General features: G+C 42.5%; 1 pseudogene; it reads left to right on the top strand.

Annotated features, from left to right (window-relative positions):
- The first annotated feature begins 5,122 nt into the window (after positions 1-5,122).
- On the top strand, positions 5,123-10,466 carry LOC143161517 (retinol dehydrogenase 7-like; annotated as a pseudogene).
- The last annotated feature ends 1,066 nt before the right edge of the window (positions 10,467-11,532 follow it).

The following is an 11,532-nucleotide window of genomic DNA, read 5'->3' as shown; positions in this document are numbered from 1 at the left end:
TGCTGGAGAAACATTCCCCTGCGACGGGCTTTGCCTGCTGGTGGAGTGCTGTTTTGTGGTCATTTCAATCACGCTGTAGAGCCTGTTGTTTGAATCAGGCCAGACAGGACTAGGCAGGCCCAGCAGGCGCGTCTGCCAGGCTTGTGCTGGAGAGGAAACCTCTGCCAGCCACCTGTTGAATCCCCAAGTCTCCAGCAAGCTGCACACATCTGACTGCCCCAAGTGCTGAAAGCGCAGTAACAACCAACACCACAGCTGAGGCTGGTGTGGCAGAGTGGCAAAAGGAGCAAGAATTTCCAGGCCCAAGCCAAAATGAGCAGGGAGAGAAACTGGATGGGGAAGAGCTGCCCAACAAGCAGAGGATGAACTAACAACTCTGCAGCTCCTGGCAGGGAGCAGCCTGACAGGGCTCACCAGCCAATCTGGGACGGGCTGCCGTTGCCATGGTCCGCTCAGCTGAACGGGGCCAGATGACTTCCAGCTCCATCCTATCACTTTGCTTGGTTTCCCCAGTTTTAATTTCCTTCTCATTCAGTTAGTTTCAAATCAATTTTCATGAAAAGCTTATTCATTCATTCTGCTGTTGAGAAACGTCTTTGCTCAAGCCTCCTCACTTCCTGCAGCAAACAGGCACTGCATGGCGCTGTGAATGGGGAGGCGTGAAGAGTGGGGAAAAGGCGTTCTGCTTACGCATTTACACAATAACACTCAGAGCTGGATCAGAAGTACCCAGCAGACTCTGGGACAGGTAGCAAACAAACAAGCAGCCTAGCAGTCATACGTTAGAGTCTTTTCCCATGCAAACTGTAGAGCTTCTGTTTACACGGTTTGTAGAATTTGAGCATTTATTTGAAAAACATTGCTTAGTTACTCAGGCAATTGATTCGTTTCTGGTAGCAAAAAGCTGCCCCTAGACTAGAAAAAATAATTTCATCCCTGAAAGTTTTCATACACAAGGCTGTACCTTAAAAGTTTAAGTCATATCAATAACAACTCGCTCACATGTAGGAGAAAAGGTGGAAGTCTGAACCAAGCCCTGTTAAATCAATGGAAAGACTCCTGCTGGTTTCAAGACAAAGCACGGATCAGTCCTTCCCAGCTGAGTAGATTAGTTCTCCCTAATGAGTCTTGAAAGTCCCCCAGGCTCTGTAGATTACTGTATATAGACAGCAGTGCTTATACAACATAGGTAGGATAGGCAGGCATAGAGCATGTACAGAAGATTAATACCAAGTAAGTCCCTAAGGTAGAAGCATCACAGCACAAGTCATTATCAACAGCAGGGAGAGCGGCTGCTCTTGTCAGCCGATGTACAGCAAACAGAAAGCACCGCCGAACACAGTATTTACAGGGAGATTTTTCTGGAAACTCTCACCATGCGGGTCTTGGTGCACAAGCTTACGAGTTTGACTTGAGCAGTTTCTATGTTCTGACACTGGAAATAACTGGTGAAGGCAACTTGTGAGGACCTGGAGGTATACACTGAGCTTGCAGATGTCTCCCCAGAATGGGAGTGCCGACACAGAAACAGAACTCGTGTCTGTCGTTGTAGTGAGCAGTACCCATTACATGCATTTGCAGAATAGCTAAGAGAACAAATTAAGCACTTGGTTTTGAGTGCGCAGACAAGAGAACATGCAGTCCCTTCCTTTCTAGAGTGATTTTAACAATTGTTGCTTATCTAAGCACCTGCAGGGTGTGAATAAAATGCTAACTCAGAAATGTTCTTCCCAACATCTGGAATCTTTCTCTACTCCTTTATTTTGAATTACTGGGTCAGTCACCTAAGAGTTTACAGGGGTTTATTTTCCTGGGTCTTTTACCGATGCTGTGGTAAAAATCTGAAGTGCAAGCCATACAAAGAAAGATACAATCATGCCAAGAAATCAGCCCCCATTGCACCAGACTACATTCATCTCCCTGCAAAATGCTGAGTAGGAGAGTTTGGAGATGTATTTCTTTTAAGGTGACGTATTAATGAAGATCTTAAGTTATCTGTTGACCACCAAACTGAATTATCACACTGACATTTTTACACAGCATATGAAAAAGCACTCCTTTTCCGTGAAACAAAAGTACAAAGCCCTGCACGTGCAGGAATAGCTCACCTAAAAGTGGGAGATGTGATGTGTTTGTGCCTGCATATTTGTTCAATTTGTTAACTGAAGACCAGGGGGTTTGTAGCTCTGGCAGGATGACCGATTATTAAAGTTTGTACTTTCTAGATTCTGGAGAGCTGTTGGGTGATCTGTCAGAGCACTGTCTGACACATCTAAACTTTCCCCTGAGTGCTACATGAGTGCTGTTTCTGAAGAACCCCAGTTCCTAAATTTCCCCTTGGCAGTTCTTCCTCAGCATGCCTGGCAGATCACCCTAACCCATTGCAGAGCACTAACTCCTGAAGGTTTGCACTGCCAGCACAGTGGCAGATGAAGGAATCCAAAGCACACCCAGACCCCAAACCTCACCCCAACCTGAAGTTCTTTGGCAGAACTACCAAAGCAAACTTGCTGTGGGAGTAAGACAGTAACACCCCCCTTCAATACGGTCTACGTGCTTCAGTTTCCTTTAATGCAGAGAAGCAGAGGGATGCCATATTTTGCAGTCATCTAAGGATCTTAAAGGGCTCTCGGTGTAGTCATGCTGCTTTTCTCTAAAATCAATTGCTTTTATAATGGCACTTGTCTAGGCATAAGAAGCCAAGCTCTATCCCAAGAGTTCTCAATTTGCCAGGCAAATATCAAAGTTTTAATGGGAAGTAGAATTTGCCTTTAGCTATTTACTGGCTACATTAGTAATCAGAATTCAATATTTATGAAGATATATCAATACTCTTGAAATATCATGCTGACGTTTTCTCTGGAAACACATTCTTTGCCACTCCAGGCAGCTATTTCAAAATCGATATGCCCCTGGAAGACAAATGGCTTTGTTAGTGCTCCACAATTATCAAACAAGAAATATTTTGCATAATGTTGTACATTCACAGAACTAGACAATTTTCTTGGAAGAAGACTTCAACTGAGACTATAACCTTTGATTCTGACCACAGACTCCTTCCAGCAGCAATGACATCATCTAGCAGAATAAATACTGGCAGAAGGCTCCAGCAGAGCAAAACCTGCCATGGTGCTCAGCACTGAATGTCCGTGTGTTATCAGAGAAGGAGCACTGGTACTTGGGGAGAGCTAGGCTGTTAGGGATTACAGGCTTAGGAACACTGGCCCAGGGCTGATAGGGGAGAGGGGAACACCGGAGGCTCCACACAGCGCTGCCCTCTCAGCTGTCGCCCCTAGAGCCCCTTGTCTTACAGCACTTCTGTGCCAATTATTGCTACCTAAACACAGGGACTAACACTAACCAGAGCAGTCCCAGGTGTTTCTCTTACAGGCGAGACACTTCAGGGCTTCTCCACAGACCCCAGTTTCAAATTTAACCTGCTTTCCAGTAGTGCAAACTCACTGCCCACTGCTTCCTCCCTACAACACAGGCAAGGAAGGAAGGTGTGATTTACAGCTCCTGTTTCCAATTGGGTTAATCTTTTCCCCAGATCTCTAATTATTTCATTTAATTTTGTATTGGGAAAAAGGTGAATTGAGTCCTAAAATTATATATCACAGCACCAGCTTGCTGAGATTTATTGGCGTGGGGTTACAAGAGCCTGCTGGTAGCAACTCCTCTCTCTCTTTGTGTCTAGCTCAGCTCCAAATTCTAAATCTGCAGTTAAAGGAAATGTCATTGCCTGGCACATCGTTGCAAATGGACTGGGAGTATCTATGATAGGCTGCTGCAACATCCTGTTTTCAGCCTTTATTTTACAGCACAGAAGCCTGAATTAGCCTGAGATCTTTCACACAGTTTTAATGGCACTTTGTCAGAGCACACTCTGTGAGTCCTCTCAGAAAATAAATGTCACCAACTCAGTGAAACATTACAAAGATGATTCCAAAGTGCACACATTCAGGAACACTGCAGTCCTTGTCAGACTTAACAGGGACATTCACAGCAAAAAAGCCAAGTATCTAAGTGAAGTACCTGAACTAGAGGGCCGATTACATTAGCCTCAAAACAACAGTGAGATGGGCTGCTAAAATAACCAGTGCAGCCCAGGGACCAATCTAACACCCCAAAAATTCAGTGGAAGCCTCCCTGTAGATTGCAGTGGAAGGAGAAGCAAACTCTTATCTGTATATATTTGCTTAACATTTTAAAATTAGAGAGCATTAACGAGTAGCTCAGAAGCCCATACTGATGGCTACTGAGGCACCCAACTATGTAACAAGATCATTAAGTGGCAATGAATGTTGTCACTTGGTATCATTTATCAGCTATGTGACTGATTTAATTATTTAGTGAGAGTCCAGCATTCATTCACTATCAGATTCTGAGATTCCTTTCATTCCTACTTGGTGATGTGGCAGCAAAATTTAGAATCAGAATAAATCCAAATCACTCCATGAATTCAGTAGGAACAAGAACACCAAATGGGCTCTAGCAACCAGGACTAATGCATTGGGCTTGCTTTAATATTCATGTCTTAAGGTAGCAAGGATGTTACACAAAAATCAGCCAAATGAATCATAGAATGCTTAACTGCAGACAGCTATGAGTTAGAGAAGAAAGACCACTTCCTCTTTGAGTACTTTCGGGATGTAAAAATAATCACAAATTCCTTTTTTTTTTAAAGTATCACTTCATTCTTTGAATACAATCACGTTTTAAAGGTCAGATGTCTGCACCTCTACACATATGTAGGTAACTAGAACCTAGGTGACTGCTTAGCACCTGTAAAAAAGTTTCTCTTTAACAGGATGTCTAGAAAATGCTTACCAGCCTTCCCATAAATATTGGTTTTAATGAATTATTTTGGTTTAATTCTTGCACAAACCAAAAATACAAATAGAAAAATAGTAATCATTCATCAAGATTTTAGATGGCAAGAACTGTATTCTACATTTATCAAAAATTTTTGTAATAAGCAGATGGTATCCTCCCCACCAGAGTTAGGAAACCTTGTGTTCCCTCAGTGCTTTTTTTTTTTTGAGGGCAACATCTCCATGCATTTCCCCATTTCTTTATACAAGCTTCCTATATGATACATTCTTTCAGTGCTAAACAGGCAATGAGGAAGGAGGCAGAAGACTCAGGCACTGCCCCAAAGTCTACCTTGTCTAAGGGGTAGAGAGCAGATCACTCACCATCACACAACACGAATCACACAACAAATTAGTCATCAGACACACCACTACAGCTTAGGCTTTTGTGGTTGTTCTTGGGGTCACTCTGCTTCTGTGGTGCAGATTAGAAGGGCAGCCTCAGTGGCATCATACAGGCGGTCAAAGAGAATCATCCTTCTTCCCGGAGGAATTCCTTTCTCCAGTATTAGCACAAATAATCACTAATGTCCACAAAAAAACCCAGATGGTACTGTGAGAACTAACGCAGTCATTCCTTTCAGTCTGAAAGGTCCTGAAAGGACAGGGCTGACTAGAAAGATTGGTCAGCAAAGCTTGAAAACAGTGGAAATCTATTGAAAAGGAGGATAGGGAAGGTTTTGCCAAGGCACGTATTATTCATGGATCCCGAGCACATTGTGCCAAAGCTTCCACCCCTGCTCTCCCCTTACTTACAGTGAGCTGGAAAGGCTGCAACCAGAAACAAAGCCCCTTACGGGAATTGTGTCTGAGGAAGTCGGGAGGTTGGCTGAGCACATTTGCTTCATTGCATTTCTAGATCATTAACTTATTTGCTTGTAGCTCTCACTTTCAGACTCATTACACATATAGCAATTTTGGCTTCCATACTTTCTCTTACCATTTACTGGCTCATCAGAGACAGTCACAGAGTGAGAAACCTGGGTGGAAAGCATGTCTTCGTAACAGGCTGTGACACCAGACTTGGAAACTCACTGGCTAAATGGCTTGACAAAAGGGGATTTTGTGTCATCGCTGCATGTGCCACAGAAAAAGGAGGCCAAGGGCTATGGTCCTGCTCCTCACTCTCACTGAAGACAGTGAACCTGAACTTGGCTGACTCCAACAGCATTGCCAGGGCAATGGTAAGTGGCAAGGTAATTTCCCAGAAAAATGATTCAATATAGCCAAATCTGATCTAGCTAAAAGTTCTGGTGCTTCTCCACTCTCCGCAGAGGCATTTTTTGTCTTACTGATGAAACGCATTCACTCTTCAGTTCTGTCATTTCTCAGTTCAAAGAGATTCTCTCTAGCAATGCTTTTGGGCTTCCCCTTGCTTTCACCAACAGGGTGCCTAAAAAATTAGTTGCTCAGTCTATTAAAAGCAGATCATTCCTAGGTGTGTTTTACAGACTTTTTTTTGGTGCAGTTGAAGAATCTCAGTGGGGGGAAGGTGCTAACTGGTACCAGAAAAAACTTTCTTGACAATGAAACCAGCCCACCCAATTAAAAATGGCTGGTGCAGGGCTTCTTCAGCCCTCCTCTAGTAAGCAGAAGAGTGTTTTTGCATGGCTGAATAAGTCCGACTTTTGCAATGCACACACAACAGTTGCACTGACTGTAACAGTTAAACACGTGCTGTTTCAGCCAGTTTTCTTAGAGTTGTTACATAGGTAGCTCTCACTACTGCTATCCTACACCTCTGAGCACTTGACTAAAAGAGGAAGAGTTTGTCCTTGGATACCTATGAGCGGAGTTAAAAAACAAGACTTAAGTGTTGGTTTTGGCAGAGGGTGATAAAAAGATCTGTGTGGTAAATATATTCAACCATAGCAATACGTGTTTCTTTCTCAGCACCAATAGCTCAGACTAGACGTTGTTAAGGGCTGCCAAAGGGGATCACAGCACCACAACTCCAGCTGTAACACACAGTTATACTGAATATTCAATAGGCTTGTTAATCAATTAACTAGCTAAAACAGCAAAACACATATCTTCTACCAGTAGGACTTTCTCCTCAAAGCTTGTAAAACACTGATGGCCTCATCATGACAGTTCCAGACCATTCTTGAATGTAGAGATTGAGGGCAAGGACAACATAATCATTAGCGCTTACCTCCTCCAGCAGGCCCCTGCTTCCAGCCTGTGGAAAGCTGTTCTCAGTCAGGGTATCCACTGCTAACGCTGTCACCTCAGTCTGAGAAGCTCTTTATGGAGGCTGAGTGCTGGACTTTCGGCCTCTCCCTTCAGGTGTGGGCTATTCTCAGCAAACTCTTGGAAGCGTCACTATTTATTTAAAGGTCCTCAAGTAATTTATAAGGTAGTAAAGCAGTATTACCAATACACAGGGTTAAGCTAATATTTTTAGAAGCATTGACTAATTCTGCACATCTGGTTCAGACCTTTAGACCCCAACCCAGAAAAATCAGTCTCTCCACTTTTGTGTAGACTATTTGATTTTTCACAAGAATATAAGTGCATGTTAGGAGCCCACATACTTGAGCAGATCTGGATAATAAAGCCCAGTGTGGTGGCCCATATCTCCGACCGAAATAGTTTTCCTTTAATACTTTACCCATGCTTCTTTAGAGTCATTGCCTAAGGCCTTCAGCAAATTTTGTCAGGTGTAGAGAGCAGATCTTACAAGCAAACCCCAGCTGACTGTATTCATCTCACTGAAGTTTTTGCAGACTGTGTGCTTTGTTCCCAATGCTACATACGAAACTCTAGAGTAAAATATTGTCACATACCAAAATAAAAGGTTTTGTAATCCTCTTAGGGCTTTTTGGTTTGGTGAGCAATGCTGAAGGAACAGCACCTGTAGCACCCACTGACTGGCTGAGGATGAAGACTTCCACTCAGTGCTGGATGTTAGTCTGCTGGGATTGATTGAAATCACACTCAATCTTCTGCCACTTCTGAAAAAAGCTGAGGGAAGAGTAGTCAATCTAATTAATGCCAAAGGCCTCATGGCTTTTGTAGGGGGTGGCTACAGCCTGTCCAAATGGGGTATGGAAGCTTTTCTCACACCTTATGGTGAGTAGCTAGAAAAACATGCATGAATCCAAGAACAGATTCCAGATGTGCTGAGGAAGGGTGACTGTATGTTTGCCCCTCTTGTTTTCTCTCTGGAAATCTTGCCTAAAGGGGGAAAGGAAAATAAGGGGATGTTGGTCACTTGTTTGGGATTTCAATCTCCGGTACTATGAACAGACCCACCAGGAACCTGCACTGGGAAAAAATTTCATATCCTGGACAAATGCATGCAGCTTTTGGGCATGTGAATCCACTGTGTACACAAAAGTAAATCAACAGTATAGCCTGGTCAGACACCTAGAGTTTCCTGGGCAAGTTGTACTTAGTTGTACTTGCCCATTTACAACCCATTTTATTTTGCTCTGATGCTCCACAACAATCTGAGCTGGGCGATTCCAGGCAGCAACCACATTACCAAAGGTACTCATAACTTCAGAAAATTAAGCTGAGCACCCCTTCACTGAAGCCAGTTGTGTTGTACGGCCTTGAGAAGGCTAAGGCTTAGCCCAGTGAGTCAAGTCTTCACAAGGACTAGGAAAGTTGGTTGCAAACCATTATGAATGCTTATATAAAGACAGTATATGTCCCAAGGAAATATAATAGAAACTAATGGCTAGTGTATATGTGGTCCATTCCTTTGCACACTTTGGAATGTAGCTGCCTGGGTCTCTTGAGCTGCCCAGCAAGACAAAGAGGCCATTTTCATCCCAAAGGAATTGCATTGCAACTCAAAATTACATAGAGGGAACCACGCTACCAGAAAACACACTAACCTTTATTGCACTAACATTTAATCACTTAACCATAGCCATTTAACCATACAATGGAGAGTAAAGTTCCAATCCAAATGAAAATTTTTTCTCACTTCTACTTTTTCACAGGCACTTTAATAATCTGTTCCTGCTGGAAGCTGAAATGATGCAATAGTATTTGAAATAGTCAAAAGTTTTAGTTTGACTAAAAAATGATGCAGCTCGCTGCTGCATCCTTTGCATCAGTCCAACATAAACCACACAGAAAGCTGTGAATCTACCTGACACTGCTTTTTTTCCTCAGAGTTAACTGCCTGCTGCGCTTTTACAGGACAGGTACACGGCTATGAAGCTAATTTGAACATCTCAAAATTATTCTGACATTTGAAGATATGAATCAAAGTCTCAAATATTCATTTATGTGACAGACTTTCAACTTATGTTTAATGGTTATGCCATTATTGGGTGGTTAGGGATGGTTATTGGTTTTTTTTTTCTTCTAGGATAGAGATGCAGCATTTTGGAGAGAAAGTTAGCATTGTTGAGCATGGTTTCTTTAAGGCAGGAGAGGCTAATTCAGATGTCATCGAGAGAGACTTCTTAAGACTTTGGAACAGACCGACTCCTGAGATCAGGGACTCCTATGGAGAAAAATACTTTGTTGAATGTAAGTAGAAAAAGGACTGTATGAAAGCTCAGGAAGGATGTTACCAGTGTATATAAATACCTGAAGGGAGGCTGTAAAGACAACAGAGCCAGGCTCTTTCCAGTGGTGCCCAGGGATAGGACCCGAGGCAATGGGCACACACAGAAATACAGGATGTTCCCGCTGAACATCAGGAAACACATTTTTACTGTGAGGGTGACTGAGCACTGGCACAAGTTGCCCAAGGAGGTTGTGGAGTCTCCATCCTTGGAGATACTCAAAAGCTGTATGGACATGGTCCTGGGCAACCTGGTCTAGGTGACTCAGCGTGAGCAAGGGGGATTGGACCAGACGTCCCTTCCAACCTCAACCAATCCGTGATTCTGTGAACATTTGCTGGACTTCATTAACGTTTGTTAAGAACCCATTGCTGACTGTTCTGGACTATGTGTATGTTAGATGAGGCCTGTGCTATTAGTTCCCATATGAGATTGTTGAGATGTGATGTCACACTACCATCCTTAGTCCGTCCATACTTCGAGGTAGAATGCCCAGGGGAAATGAATTGCTATGACCATATGCTAAGTTTATGGCTTACTGATATCTGAAAAGTTGTGCTGTGTCATGCAGCACTTAACTGTAGGGAACATCTGGCTCACAATATGGGCCAGGGAGGTTTCTGTTTACCAGGCTCTTGGGTGTTCTCCAGCCTTTCTGGTCTCTGCTCTGCTGTAGCTATAGTGCTCTCAGTACTTGAGCCAGTAGTTTAAAGCAAGCCTGAAGCTGTAGCCAAACCTTTGAATATAAAGAATCCTCTCGCAGAGAATGTTGCATATAAATGCTTTCAGGTTTATTTTCTTCTTTGCAAATGTAAAAGCTCAAAGACCATCACTGAAAAGACTGTGTGCCTCTGATATGTCTAAGGTCATAAAATGCATGGAACATGCCCTGATAGCAAAGTACCCCAGGACACGATAAGGAGCTGGATGGGATGCAAAGTTCTTTTGGCTGTTTCTCTCCTGTGCCCCAAGCTGTTTGTATGGCATGCTGCTGTGTATGACGTTTCCAGCACCAGCAGCTAGTGGGAGATCAGTTCCTGGAGTTCTAATTAACATTTAGTATTAAACCAGTATCAGCTCTGCAGAAATAAATATTAATCCTGCCAAACCAGACGCCCTCCTCTTTACCAGTTACTAGACTGCTTAAATTCCTTTCAGAAGACACTTTCTCCACCCCCCCACCCCTCCTTACCTCGAATTTCTGAGTTTGCAGATAGGCTTGTAAATCCAGCATGTTTTTGAAGGTAATTTTTTATGCTCAGAAATGATACCTCTAAAGGATCTGCATTCATAAAATACTCAACTACAAAGCTGGTTAATACTACTCACCCAATAAAAAAATTTTTAAATAAGAAAAATAAAATCACTAAAAGAATCAGTTTTCCAGCTAGACTTCATCAACACATAGGCTGCTAGTGAACTTGAAATAAAACAATGGCCTTTAAGAACATGTATCTTATACGTGTATCTTACAGAATGTATTTAGCCAGATTTAGTCATCTATTTCACGGGGGTTTTACTCATGGTCATATTCAGGAGTTGCTAAACTTAAGAAGCTTCTGAACACAAGACATGAAATCAAATAATAACAAAGCCCAGCTACTGCAACATATTCCAAAAATTACAATTGCAGTATTTGACCACATCTCATCACCTGACTATTCAACTGGGTAGAGAGATAAAACACAAGCTATTTTATAGACATGCAATTACAGGGAAAAGCAAACCTACATTGTACTCTGTTACTATGCAAACAGAGTATCCAAACTTGTATTTTAACCTTCTTCCTAATATTAGTATAGTTTATGAGGAAAATATTAAAAATAATGTGCATTCACATTTCTTTCATCCTCAGCATCCTTTGCAAGTTAAAAGGATGATTATTTCACTCATTAAATGAAACAGGTCATTAGCGTATGCTATGGCAAATTATTTCGACTGTACAAAGAGTGTGTTCAGAATGGCAAAATGTTAGTTGAGGTTACTGTGCCTTTTGTACGCTATTTCTATCTGTTAAGCTGCTGGCCAGAGGCCCACAAACTGGTGTTCCTAGAGATATTAAAATTGAAGGGGTAAAGGTTTTATTTGCTGAAGAGCTGCGCTGGTGATTAATCATTAATGTGCAA

The sequence above is a fragment of the Aptenodytes patagonicus genome, chromosome 6, assembly GCF_965638725.1.
Source record: "Aptenodytes patagonicus chromosome 6, bAptPat1.pri.cur, whole genome shotgun sequence".
Classification (NCBI taxonomy): Eukaryota; Metazoa; Chordata; class Aves; order Sphenisciformes; family Spheniscidae; genus Aptenodytes; species Aptenodytes patagonicus.
This window is presented reverse-complemented; position numbering and strand designations above follow the sequence as displayed.